The 14,394-nt window shown below is 44.4% G+C and overlaps 1 protein-coding gene across 2 annotated transcripts in view; it reads right to left on the bottom strand.

Annotated features, from left to right (window-relative positions):
* The window catches only part of PTEN (phosphatase and tensin homolog), a 303,421-nt gene that overhangs the window by 15,927 nt on the left and 273,100 nt on the right, over nucleotides 1-14,394 (bottom strand). The window lies entirely within an intron of this gene.

Below are 14,394 nucleotides of genomic sequence, written 5' to 3'. Positions count from 1 at the left end.
CCACACCTGAGTGGTGATTCATTGAATAGTGAACTGCCCACTTTGTCTCGATGTGTGAGATTTCAGAGAAATGTGAACCATTTTAAAACTATACCGATAAGCTGCGTTTTGTGCTGAAGTGTAGGGCAAGGAGAGTGCCGTGACTATTGCGTGCCAACAAAACGTTGAGGAAGGTTAGTAGACGGCAGTCGTTACGGTCCAGGAATTAATAGCAACTGCTGTTCACAGGTGGCCCTCGTTGACCACAGCAAGCCTGTCTTAAGGTAGCCTATCAATCGAGGTACGGAAATCTGTGCATCCCAATCTGCAAAAGTGGGCCATGAACACTGCCATCACCGTCAAACACTACCAATGGGCAGAAGTCACGCAGAGGGGGTTAACAGCAAATTGGTAGTGCTCAGAACCCTTCCCAAACAAAAGCTAACATCTGTGAGACAGCAGCACAGGCATGTAAAAGTACACACCCTACAAGTCCAAGGATACCATCCAGTCTTCCATAACCATGGTGGAAAGGACAATTTGAATTTGACTTTCTGTGAAAAGGCAAACAAAAGAACAGGATTAGCACCCCTCATCTTTTCAGACCGCAGAATCCTCCTGATAGTCCCTTGGCCAACAGGAACTCGATTTCTTGTAAATGGTTAGCAACATGATCTGCTGAAACTTTGGTAAAACCGGGTGCTGCAAATGTGCATAAAAACAATGGTCTTTTCAAATCAAGAGCTTTGGCTGCCCCGCAGACAACCAACGCAAGGGAGGAAACTTGCTCTTTCAAGTGGATCTTGAGATTACTATTTAGTCTCTGAAGTGTCCACTTCACAAGCATTTTGTAGTCCAAGCACAATCCAGCACCAGTGCAGTGAGAAGGAGCATGCCGTCAGTCTCTTCATTGTTATGTGGTTTATTTTGAATTTCCTAAACTGTATTTTAATTGAAACTGAAAATATGCACCTGCTTCTTGTGATATTGTTATTGAGAGAGAGAGCTGCTGGGTATCATCCGAGACAGCTGATGGGTATCATTCAACAATGGAGGCTGAGCTTTGAGGACTTCATTAACACACAGCTCTAGTGGGGCTGACATGAGAATGACATCTGGACCAAATCTGGCACAGGCACCTATGAAATTAGGTCCAGTGTCTACAGCTGGACCTGGTGGAGAAAGTATGGATGAGGCAGAACTGCGGGAAGAAGCCAGCATGGAGCAGTGAGGAGGTCCAGTGTGGTCAGTTGGCACCAGGGAGGGACTAGCTCTTGGAGTGCGACTAGTGGCACCTCTGGGCCCCTTTCCCTAATATGTATATCATATGGGTCAGCAATGACCCAGGAACTTGAGCAGTACTGAGACCGGCCTCGGAATGGCTAAGAGAGTACGCCGGCAAAGTTGGCGCCTCGAAGTGACAACTGCGGAGCTTCTAGCCTGTGCTGGAGTGAGAGAGTAAGGGAGGGGATGGGGGAAAAGGGGAGGCCGGGGTTAGGAAATGGGTTAAATATTTCTTGTTCTCTTAATGTTTACTGTGCAACCTGGACGTATTTGAAAACAATCAGGAGTGAAAAGGGCCAAGTGATCTGTAGCGGTATTGATGTTTTGAGCATGACCATCTTGTGTTCCATAACAAAGAGTTTCACTTCCTGCTATCTGATCGTCTTCTGTGAATTGGGGAGCATTTGTCACACAACTGAGTGGTAACTGGAACCCAGGCACCACAAACTTACATTGCCAGGATCAGTGACTGGCATCATTTTTTTTTTTTTTGGAGTGCTGTCAGGTTTAAAACCAGTGGGTGGTGGATGGAAGACACACTGGCACACTGCCTACTTGGAAACAAGGCATCAGTAAAAATGGAGAAGTTTGGAGCGGAGCTCTGGATCCACAGTGAATGGTGTGGAAAGAATGGAACTGGCATCAGCCCACAGGGATGGTACCTTTATTTGGCTTGTTGCATCACTTCTGGACAGTGCAAGGTCGTTGTGAAGCACAACACAAGAGCAATTATTGTTGTAAAGCCAGATCCAGTAAGGCACCTGGGCTTATCGTAAGGTGAGAAATCAGCAGTTTGTAGCATCCAACACAACAAAAATGTTTTTTTTTAACTCCTTGAAGGCGGGTTTAAAAAACAATGTGTGGTGAAATGCATGAAAGTGGAGAACCTGTTTGGTAAGTGTAAGGCTGATAATGAATTGGATGTCCAACAGCGCTCTGTCTTGCACCCAGGGGCAAGACAAGGGCATTTCACATGTCAACTGGTTATAAACAGGCTTACTTTGGGAAGTACCCAGATCTAAAAGACGTGGACTTCGAATGTCCGGCCAAATTACACTAATTTCTTATGTATAATGGGGCTACATTTGCCTATGCTGATCATCACTACTTTCTTCCTCACCAAAGGAAGGGATATTTAGGGATAGACACCATTCCCTTATTTACTCATGAGCTTTACCTCATCAATGAAGCCATACAAGATACCAAGTTAATACACTCCCACACACAAACACCCACCCACCCACCCACACACACACACACACACACACATATATATCTTCCAATCATACTCATGCTTTTGTATATGATGCTTTGCCACTTCAAATTTCAAGTTCTTATTACTTAAGGCCTGATGTGTTAAAATATTGTTGTGGTACTTACTTTCAAAGTGGAGAAGTACACAAGAACACTTCCAACTTGAATTCTTTAATGAAAGTCATAATCATTCTGAGTTATCTTCTCATTGTTTGTTGTCTATTTTTTCATTAGAGATTTTTCATCTGTCTTTACCTTATTGTTAACCTAGTTTGATTCCTATGTGTTTTTAATCTTTAATTTGCAAGCTCCGCTTCATGAATTGAGTTTACAGAGCAATTTCTATTCTGTTTTAATCTGCTCACTGCTGTACCCTTGTGATGCAGCGGTTTTAATTTTATAGAGACACACACACACACTAACTCTAGAAAAACCAAACGGTACAGGGATGTTATAGTTAGGATGTTGTTTTACCCATACAAAACCATAGCAATTAATCTGTTAGAGAAAAACTTATAGTTATCCTTATGTTAAGAAACTATACCTTGGGGTCTAAAGCTACATAACTGCAAAACTATAGTTTCTTCAGGTTTTTTCAGTGAATTTCCTAAGTAAATGTAAAGTAATATATAAAAGTAACATCTAAATGTAAAGTAATATCTAATTACCATGAGTTAACGCTACCACCGACTTGCACTTGGCCAACACATCTGCATGAACACCCTCTCGCCCCCTTTTTTCTCGGCCCCCACTGGATGAATCAGCCAAAACTTTTCAGACAGCAGCTAAATGAATTAGCACACAAGTTTTGATAATGTCATTAAGTTTCATCAAGGCGCCAAAGCTATTAGCAAAACAAAAATGCAAAGTCTATGGAAAAGTTGTTGGTAATTATAACTACCTACTGCGTGCGCGTACAAACACACACAGACACACCCAAACACACACACTAAAAAATGTATATCTAGTTTGGGCTGGACTGTTCCCATGGGGAGCAGGGTCAAGACTGATTTGCATATGGCTGGGTCCAAGCTGGGGTGGCATGGTGAGCAAAAGAACAATGGATTAAATCCAGATCTGTGACTGGGGGTGAGTGTTTACATTGTTCAGCACTCGGTCCATCTTCCTTTTTTGTTTCTCGCTGCAGCCTGTTCCTGCCACCTTCACCCTGCCTGTCCGAGTTCCGTGCCCCTACCCCCTCCCTCCTGTCCTCCATGGTCCATTTGCTGCCACTCCCTTCTGCCCTCCGTGCTCTGTGGTACTGCAATTGCTACTCCTGCCTGCCCTGTGTTGACTGAAGTCCTCTTGTCTGTGTCCAGCCCCTATCCCTCCCTCCTGTCCCCATGCCCATTTCTGCATGTCCCTGCTCCCTCCCTCTTTCCCACCCAGGCTGTTGTATGCCACAAACCCTCCTGCTTGCCATGAATTTTGTGCTGCCACAGCCCCTCCCACCTGCACTCTGCTTGCTGCTCGGACCCACTCCCACCTTCTCTGCGTTGTCTGTGAGTATGCCATTATAGTCTCACTGTTACCCTCCATGGTGTGTTGCGATTCCAGTGCTCATCCCACCTGCGTTCCATGGGCAGCTTGTTGCTCATGCCCTGCCCTCTTTTTTTCATGTGCAGGTCCCTATCCCCCTCCCTCCTGCCCATCTGGTCCATTATCATGCCTCTGCCTCCTCCCTCCTGCTCGTCATGGTCTGGTATGCTGCAACTGTCCCTCCTGTGTGTCCGCTACGGTCAGCTTGCCCTTGCCTCGTTCCCCCCTGCTCTCTGTTGTCCATGTGCATGGCCCTGTTCCCTCCTTAGCCTACTGGGCTGCACTGCCATCCCGCTTGCCCTGTGTGGTGCATTGTGCTGCTGGAACCTCTGACCACTGCCCTGTAAGGTCAGTTTGGTGCCGTGCCCATCTCCTTCCAGCCCTTTGTTATCCGAGTCCATGTCCCTACCTCATTCCTCCTGCTCTCCGTTATCCAATGTACCATACTTGCCAACATTTTGAACTTAAGATTTGAAGAAACAAAAATGGGGGAATTTATTTTCCCACTGACTTGCACTGAAAGAGAGTAGGTTTTAGGCAGGAGACAGATAAAATAAAGGTCTTTTGGGCTTAAAACATGGTGACCCTCCTGCCTGAATTGGGTCTGTTAGCATGTATGGTTGGTTGTGCTGCCACGGATTCTTCCTTCTGCTCTCAATGGTCTTTTATACTGCCACAACCTCTCTTGCTTGTCCCGCAGGGTTCTTTTGTTGCCACTAGCCCCTTTCCCCTGCCCTCCATGGTCCATTGTGTTGCGATTGCTCCTCCCACCTGCCATGAAAGATCAACTTGTTGCATCTGGACCCTCCTCTTCCCCTCAATTATGACACTCCGTGCCAAACCTCTGCCTCCACACAGTATTTAAATGAACTACTAGATTTCATATATATTACAAAAGTGTTGCCCGCCGGTCATACTGATGTAATCAAAACTGTCATACCATAAGCATTTCCTTTAGAAATTATAAAAATGAGAGGGTCTTATTCCCATGGAAATTATGGTTAGTGCTCTAAAAAACTAAAATGAGGACATATTTTCAGAGTTCTCAAATAGCAACAAAGCACTTTTAAATTAAATCAAATGATTTTTTTTATCCAGTTGATTACTTGATTATATGTCACACTTGAGGAAAAGAATGTTGTATTATGGCCAGAGCTGCAAACTTTGCAATTGGGGAACCAGGTTTGAGTTTTGGCATCAGCCCGACCTCTCTTGATTCTGGCCAAATCACTTAATCTCTCCATGCCTAAAACAAAAATGAATATGTCATTCTGTAAAGTAACTGATGCTCATGTAAAGCACTCCAATACCTTCGGGTCAAGTCTGCGCTAAATAAAACTGTACAAAAAGAAAAAAAATTAAGTGTTTTGCACACTTCTATCATTGGGCTATACTTGGGCTACATTTGGGTGATATTTGTGCTACACTTGGGCTCTTTTTTCACTGATGGCCGTCTTGGAGGACTTAGTTGTTATTAAGCTCCCTACTCTCATCATTTACTGCAGACTCCTCAGTGGAAAATGCTTACAGTTTTCCACTTTGATTCCATCAACATGGTGTTCAGATGTGCAGCATTTTTGTTAAAATTCAGAATGTTAGCGCTCCAGTTAGGATGAAAACAAATCCGGACACTTTACCTGGTCATGTGCATTGAATAGATACGTTTTCTGAAACTCAATTTTCACAGATTGTTAATACACAATACAGTTCTATCAGTAAAGCTGCAAATTAGTGGGAAGGTTTTTGGACATTTCTTGGAAATGTTCTGTCTGTAAATGACAGTGTGCAACCACATCATGCTTTATTAATATATTTATTAAAAGTGAGTGCTTAAACAAACTGAGAAACACTCCTGCCTTGATGGCAATACTATTAGTGAACTAAGAGGCAAGTAATGGATCATGTGTTCCCTATATGTGGGCTAGATTATTTTTATACATTGAGCAAACGTTTAGTATATTTAATCAAACAAAGATCTTTTCTGTACAGCAGAAATGCTGATATTTGAAGTTACACTCATATGTGACAATGATAAAATCAACTGTAAACAAAAATATTTGACTAGGATCACACAATTTGAGACCAGTTTATGGGTCAAGTATGTTACAGTTATGGTTGAGTAGATTATTCAAGTTACTCAACCTGAAGGTCTAGTAACTTTTTATGATTTTTTAAGACCTGCTTATAGTTAGGCTCACATTGCACTAGTGAAAAAAAATCAGCAGTAACCTGAGCTAACTATAAATTATGCCCTGCAATGCACACTACTTATGACCTCATATATCACATCACTCATGATATGGTCAGTGATATCACTGATGACATCATTCACTGAGTGTGAGGATTTTCTAAGCGTTTTTTTGAGTGTGAACCATATATACCACGGTACTATAAAAGTTAAGAGTATGCTTTCTGTACTACTGAGTGATACCATTTCTAACATTATGCGAGTGGCTATGTGTACGTGTGTGCGAGTGGGTGTTTGAGTGCCTATAAGGGTGTGAAAATGCCTGTATGGGTGTCTAAGTAGGTATGGGAGTAGCTATGTGGGTGAGTGAGTGGCTTTGTGATTGACTATATTGGTGAGTGAGTGGGTGTGTGTGTGTGTCAGTGGCTGCGTCGTGGGTCCATTTTAGTTAATCATTGGGGCTCAGTGATAGCTTAAGACTTGTGGCCTGTACCATTTTACCCAGTTATGCTCTGTATTCAATTTTGTTCATTTTATCATTGCTTCTTTAGTGGCATTATTTTACTTTCATTATCAACTGTTATTTTGCGAAAGCTTCATACAGTGCTATGGATAACATACTTTACATCATGTTCTTTTCCCAGGAATAATGAGAACAGAATGCGAGGTGCACAGAATGTTTTGTATTGCCGGCCCTAAACAGTTCAGCACTTAGAACATACCGCATCCGACTTTGTGCATCAACATAAACATGTCCACTATAAAAAACATTGTGCAGAACAAAGGGCATTATAGGGTATTCCCGATAGAATTTCCATCAATGCTGCATGCCGGTTTTAAGTAGACCTCAGTCTGTATGCCCCCGCGGACCCTGATCTGGGGACTGTCAGCCTGAGTTTGTACCAAAGTAACAAGGGTGTGGTGTACTTCTTCTGGGCACTGTACCAACAGATCTGGCATACATCACCATGATCTCACTTAGGGGCTAGAGATTAGGCTTTTCAGTAGGAACTGTATGCTTATGTTAAGACAATATGTTGGGGTTGTTTATATTCAAGTCTCTAATTTTCACAATCCTGATTTTGTGGTTCCTCATTAGCCTAATCATTGCAGCTCATGCATTGTCGTAGATTGCAGTCCTTTCAATAAATGTATTGAAAACTGATCTGCATCTCTTTTCTAGCCTATGTGTGTGTGTAAGAGACTTGTATGTGGAGAGAACAGGATAAGACGTGTTTCCACCACGATTTCCCTGAGGGGTCTTTAGAGTCCATGCAAAGCTGCCACAAATCACCTTTACCAGTTGGGTTGTGGTGAAGTACTGCTAGTGAGCCGCGAGGGTTGGGAAGATAACTGGCATTTGGTGTAGAAGTGACTCAGTTGCCTACAAATGCAGAAGTGCTGTCACTCCAAATCCAGCAGTCTTTTTACTTTGCGAGAGTCCATATGACAGCTGTATGGGAGACTGAGTGGCTGTGTGGGTGGCTTTATGAGTGAATGACCGTCTGTGTAAGTAGCTGTATGGGTGAGTGAGTGTGTTTGGTTAAGTGGTCTGATATGTAAGTGGGTTGATGTGTGAGTGATTGTATTGTAGAGTAAGTGTGTGAATGGATGTATGGGTGAATGAGCGGATGTGTGAGTACTTGTATGGGTGTGTAGGTGAATGGGTGCGAGTGCCTCTGGATGGTGCCTCTGTGGATGATGCCATCAGTGGTGTCATGAGTGATGTCACTGATCATGTCATGAATGATGTAATATGTGAAATCATAAGCAGTGCATTCCAGGGTGTAAGTTAGTTACCTTAGGTAACTATAACTGCTGAATTTCACTGGTTTTGTACAACTGAAATGTGAGCCTAACTATAACGTCCCTGTAACCTTTTTTTTCTCTTCAGTCAATTTCTAAGGGTTTTTTAAATTCTATTTCCTAACTATAACGTCTCAGTAACCTTTGTTTTTTTTAAGTGAATTTCTAAGGTTTTATAATTTTATTTCCTAACTGCAAATTCTAACCTTCGACAGTGACTGTGTGAGTAAGTGCATAAGTGTCTAAGTAGGTCTGTCAGTGGGTGCGTGAGTGTCTGAGTAGGTCTGTCAGTGTGTGCATGAGTCTGAGTTTGTCTGTCAGTGTGTGCATGAGTCTGAGTTTGTCTGTCAGTGTGTGCATGAGTCTGAGTTTGTCTGTCAGTGTGTGCATGAGTCTGAGTTTGTCTGTCAGTGTGTGCATGAGTCTGAGTTTGTCTGTCAGTGTGTGCATGAGTCTGAGTTTGTCTGTCAGTGTGTGCATGAGTCTGAGTTTGTCTGTCAGTGTGTGCATGAGTCTGAGTTTGTCTGTCAGTGTGTGCATGAGTCTGAGTTTGTCTGTCAGTGTGTGCATGAGTCTGAGTTTGTCTGTCAGTGTGTGCATGAGTCTGAGTTTGTCTGAGTGTGTGCATGAGTCTGAGTTTGTCTGAGTGTGTGCATGAGTCTGAGTTTGTCTGAGTGTGTGCATGAGTCTGAGTTTGTCTGAGTGTGTGCATGAGTCTGAGTTTGTCTGAGTGTGTGCATGAGTCTGAGTTTGTCTGAGTGTGTGCATGAGTCTGAGTTTGTCTGAGTGTGTGCATGAGTCTGAGTTTGTCTGAGTGTGTGCATGAGTCTGAGTTTGTCTGTGAGTGTGTGCATGAGTCTGAGTTTGTCTGTGAGTGTGTGCATGAGTCTGAGTTTGTCTGTGAGTGTGTGCATGAGTCTGAGTTTGTCTGTGAGTGTGTGCATGAGTCGGAGTGTGTCAGTGTCTGAGTGTGTCAGTGTCTGAGTGTGTCAGTGTCTGAGTGTGTCAGTGTCTGAGTGTGTCAGTGTCTGAGTGTGTCAGTGTCTGAGTGTGTCAGCGTGTGTCAGCGTGTGCGTGTGTCTGCGTGTCTGCGTGCGTCTGCGTGCGTCTGCGTGTGCGTGCGTCTGCGTGTGCGTGCGTCTGCGTGTGTCTGCGTGTGTCAGTGTGTGCGTGTGTCAGTGTGTGCGTGTGTCAGTGTGTGCGTGTGTGCGTGTCTGCGTGTGTCTGCGTGTGTGCGTGTGTCTGCGTGTGTCTGCGTGTGCGTGTGTCTGCGTGTGCGTGTGTCTGCGTGTGCGTGTGTCTGCGTGTGTCTGCGTGTGCGTGTGTCTGCGTGTGCGTGTGTCTGCGTGTGCGTGTGTCTGCGTGTGCGTGTGTCTGCGTGTGCGTGTGTCTGCGTGTGCGTGTGTCTGCGTGTCAGTGTGTCTGCGTGTCAGTGTGTGCGTGTGTCTGCGTGTCAGTGTGTGCGTGCGTCAGTGCGTGCGTCAGTGCGTGCGTCAGTGCGTGCGTGTCAGAGTGCGTGCGTGTCAGAGTGCGTGCGTGTGTGTCAGAGTGCGTGTGTGTGTCTAAGTGTCTCCTTGTCTGCGTGAGTGACTCGACCACAAAGGAACCGCACCCACCAGTTTATCCAACAAGAGTCCACAGTTTTGCACAGGATGTCTACCCAACTGAAGTACTAGCTACTGGTTAGCTAGTAAATGCTACCTCTTTGGGTAAATGGTCGGTGTGTATTCTACACTGCAGCTGCCTAAAGGACCACGAGTAAATGTCTCCTGCTACCTTGTGCATATTTTGGCAATGTGACTGTTTATCTTGTGCCCTTCTCCAGAATTCCGTGATAACATGAATCCTTCTATGGGGGCCAACAAGACTACAAAGACTTAAATCTCCACCAAACCAGGGTCCTTCCTCTGAGCTATATGATGTACGTGCTTCTTTGCTTGGTGAAGAAATCCTCATATCCCTCGGCATCAAGAACACCACCAAAAGCGGCAGGAAATGCACAGGGGGACCATTTGGTAAGCTGTCCACCATCATGGCAAAAGGCAGGAACAACCTTACATACTACTAAGGCTACTAAGGAGGACAGGGCATGGCCAAGAGGGCGGAGCTTCCAGGTGATTTGCGCATTTGCACACTAGTAGCAATTTAAAAACGGAGAACCATGGACTCTGCTTTCACAGTGGCATGTGTTATTAGTGGGCAGGAGACAATTATTCCCAGTAACCTCTTCACACTCCTCAGTGTCAGACTGACCTTTATAGTAGCGTTGAGCTTCTTGTGTGTCACTGCCAGTATCCTCTTTTTGCATGAGAAACGCCCTAGTTTGTGCTGTATTGATTCTTGCTCCCAAGCTGTGCTTCTTTTGTCCTTGCATGGACAATTATTTTTCTGTGTTTACAGAGAACCACAGTCTTTGGAGTGTCATTGTCACTGTTTTTATGCTGTCTCTGCAATTGTGGAAGGAATTTGCCTTTACCAGCCAGTTGTCTAAGTAGGGGTATACCTGCATTCCCTTTCTTACCAGATGGGCCTCTGTGGCCTCTAGGCACTTTGTGAATATTCTGGGTGTTGATTTTATTCAGAAAGGCAGTACCCTGAATTGGAAGTGCACCTTGGCTATTACGATGCACATACAAATTCTCGTGTCTGTGGTTCAATGGAATACATATACAGGCAGCTTTGAGGTCTATGGTTGCCATGTAATCCCCCTGTTGTGAGTTGTGGGATATTCTTGTGTTGTCATTTTGAAACGCAGATTTAAGAACATGTGTAGGAAGTGCAGGTCTAGAATGGGGCGTAGCCATTTGTTTGATTTTGGTGCCAGAAAATATGTTGAGTAGTTTTCCTGGTTGGTCTCCATCAGGGGTACTCTTCTCTACAGCTTGCTTTTTCAGCAATTTTTCCACTTCTCTGTGAAGAAAGGATTTTTCTTGACTCATATGGATAGTTTTCTTTGGGCCCCGTCTTGGAGGTTGTTTTTACTAATTCTTTGCAATAGCTGTGTTTCATGATGCTGAGTACCTGCTTTGTCTGATGTCACTCCCTCCACTCCTGAAGGAATGCTCCAATAGGTGTTGTGTGTGGGTGGAGGCTCTGGTTTTGTAAGTCTCTTGCATGCTGTTGCTGCCCTCTGCCTCTTGCTCGCCTCTGAAAGGGCTGTCTTTGTGGCATTTGGTACTGCCAATGTTGTGTGTGTGTGTTTGTGCATGGCTTGTATGCTGGTAGGTGTGGTGTGTTTTTCAGCTTGGAAGCATCCTCTTTTAGTGTGGGTGGCACCTCTCCTCTGCTATCCTTTATACTTCAGGCCCTGCCATAGACTTTGTTGCGTCATTATCTTCCTTTATTTGTTGCCGTGTCATCTACTGCGCAAACAGGTGCTCCTCGTTGGAAGTGGTGTGATGTTAGCCTGGACCTCATTTTGGAGGCCTGAAACTCGCAGCCAGGTGTGTCTCCTTAAGGTTGTTCCTGCCACCAGTTGTCTAGTTGCTGTGTCAGTCGCACCCAGAGCTGATTTTTAAAGCACACGTTTGCAATATTCTTTCCATCGTCAGTGAAGAAACTTGCCCTCTTCTGGTACAGCCCTGGGAGGTGCTTGATTAATTCTGCCACCTTCACTCAGTGTTTGTGGGCATTACTTAAGCAGAGCACTGGCATCTGCAATTCGCCATTGCGAAGAGGTTCCCTCTCAAAATTTCTCCCCACTTTTCCTTTCTTTTCTGTTCGTTATATGGGGGGTTGGCACATTTGATCTTTTTCGGGGATGGCCACGATGATGGAGTTTGCCACTGCACTGCCCCAAATGTATGCAGGGTGAATCAAGGAATATTTGTATTTCTTTTCAGTCCTGGACGTTACTGACCTGCATGTTGCAGGGTCTTCGAATGCTTCTTTCCCCTGGTCCAAAATGCTCTGGAGCATTGGCAAGTAATGGCTCTTGCTTTGCGAGAATAGGAGTGTCTTGAGCCGAAAAAATGCCTGTGACTTCTTTTCCTCCAGCCATATCGCTCTGCTGCCCTCATAATCTGATTATGCATGCTGATGTCATCCTGAGGCAAAGGCCTCAACGGATATGTGTTCTTTTCTCTTCAGAGGACTCTGCATCGATGTCCTTCCACTGCTCTTCGATGCCTTCTGAGTCCTCAACCTCCTGTAACAGGCATTGCTACTGTGGGTGCTCTTCTTCATATAAGATTTCATTTTCCTCCTCTTCCTGTGGCTCTGGAGTTACATGGAGTTTCAATTCCTTAGAGGCTTTCTCCTCCTGTACATCTTCTGTTGAAGAAATACGGATTTCTCAGAGGGAGACACTGAAGTCCTTCTTTTGAAGGATCGTGGCCATTTGGTCTTCGAGACATCTATTCCTGCTCTCGATCTCAGAGGCACGTTCTTTGAGCAGAGTGTGGTCACTAGTCTCTACTTCACCGTTGAAGCTTTGGCTGCCAGTGCGCCTCAACTACAGTCTTCTTGGATTTCTCTTGACTTCGATTGTCTTTCAAGCCGGATGTCTTTCCCGATGACTGGCTGCCTGTCCTTTGTGTGGCACTGGAGGGGCTCCTTCGATCTCGACTTGCCTTTGGTCGGTGCTGTGTAAAGCACCGAGGGAGTCTTTTGGGATCTAGAGTCTGAAGATCTTCTTCACCTGTTTCTTCACTGTTACCTATCCAAGCTTTTTTGGTTTCTTGTGATCTGCTTAACGATGACCTCCTTCTCAACGTCCAAACCCTCTCCCTCAGCTCCTTCAGCAATGTTGTCCTTGTTCAACAGTCCGAGGTGTCAGTGATGGAGTTTTGTTCTTTCCTTGGATGGCATAGTGCAAGTGTTTTTGCTTCCCCCCTCCCTCAATGTTTCAGTTTGAAAGGTGTATAAGGTGTGTGCAGCACTCAGTGCTGGGATCTTTCAGCAGACAGATTATACACCTGGTGGCTGTCCCGCTGGGCAAACTTGTGATGGCAGTCCAGACAGAAACACATAGGTGTGTTCTCCCATCTCGCCACAGCAGGGAGCCACTTGCCCTTGCGTTCCCCAGCCGTCACTTGTCTGCCGTCTCCGTGTTCCACTTACTTTGTCTTTCGGTGGAAACTAGTGCGAGACTCCAGTCCTTCTACTGCAATATTTTCCCTCTGAACCTTTGATTTTTCTGTAACTATTTGATATTTTATTTTTTCTTCTTCCCTCCAATAAATGGAGAGGTTTAAGCAAGGATTCGTAGACCCGGAATGGAAGAAAGACTCTGAAGATGGCGACCTCGATCAGAGGCGTCTTGAGCAGGTATCTGGCATCATGAGAAGGCTGGACTAAGCACCAAATGGTGGAAGTAGTGGACTACAAGAGGAGAGTTCAGGGTGCAACATCGAGTTGTCAGAATAATGCACAGCATGTGAATCCAGACGAGATTCACACTTCAAAAACTCAATCACAAAACTACTATAAGCCCACATCCATAACCAAGGTTAATGATAAGCATTTAAGGATTAATTCAGTGGTGGTTTTAAAAAGGCAGACACCATGGACTGCAAGGTATATCAAGATTTTATCTGTCCACATTCTGTAATTCAGACTCATTCCCCAGGTAGCCGTATTCAAAGTATTTCTACTGAAGGAAGCATTCACCTTGTAGAAACAAAAACACAGTCTCTTAAGAATATTATTCACCTCGGGAAGTGTCAAATACAGGCAATGACCTCAACCCTTTAGATGGCTCTACTGTAAAGGGGTATGTGGAGCACAAAAAAAATAATCCTCCTAAGACAATCCCTCTAATTAAGTCATGAAACAGAACTAAATATAATTAAACAAGCAATCGCAAAACCAATAGGTCAAACTTGCTGCTAGAGAGAGACATCATAAATTTCTAGTTATCTACGACACATTAATAGCATTGCAATGAAAAGTGTATGTCCCTTGAACTTCAACTTCAGGTAGCTGTATAAATCAAACTGATCAGAGCTGTGTGGAGCTCAAGCACTTTTTTGTGGAAGTACAAAACGTCTGCCAAATCAAAACGTACTCCTGGCTCCCAATTTATGAGTGAAGTCACAGTCCCTCTCCTACTGACACTCACACAATTGCCTTCCAAGAGCTGTGCTGTCAATCCACACAATACAAATAATAACTTCCACATTCACCTCAGAGTCCAATCTGGATGATCATTGTGGTCCTCTCCATTCTCCAATTAAACTCATTTGTAATACTTTACAGGCATGATTTGTTAGAACCCTTATGATAAATAGTGTGAGCAGTTTGTTGTTCAAAACAAACCTTGATTTGCCTGAACATTTGTGGAAACATTCTTTTTTCTTAAACTGCTCAAAGGTGACATTTTAGTAAACGATAACATGGCAGAA

Source organism: Pleurodeles waltl, chromosome 6 (genome assembly GCF_031143425.1).
Source record: "Pleurodeles waltl isolate 20211129_DDA chromosome 6, aPleWal1.hap1.20221129, whole genome shotgun sequence".
NCBI lineage: Eukaryota > Metazoa > Chordata > Amphibia > Caudata > Salamandridae > Pleurodeles > Pleurodeles waltl.
Note: the sequence above shows the minus strand (reverse complement) of the source record. Positions and strands in the feature narration are given on the sequence as shown.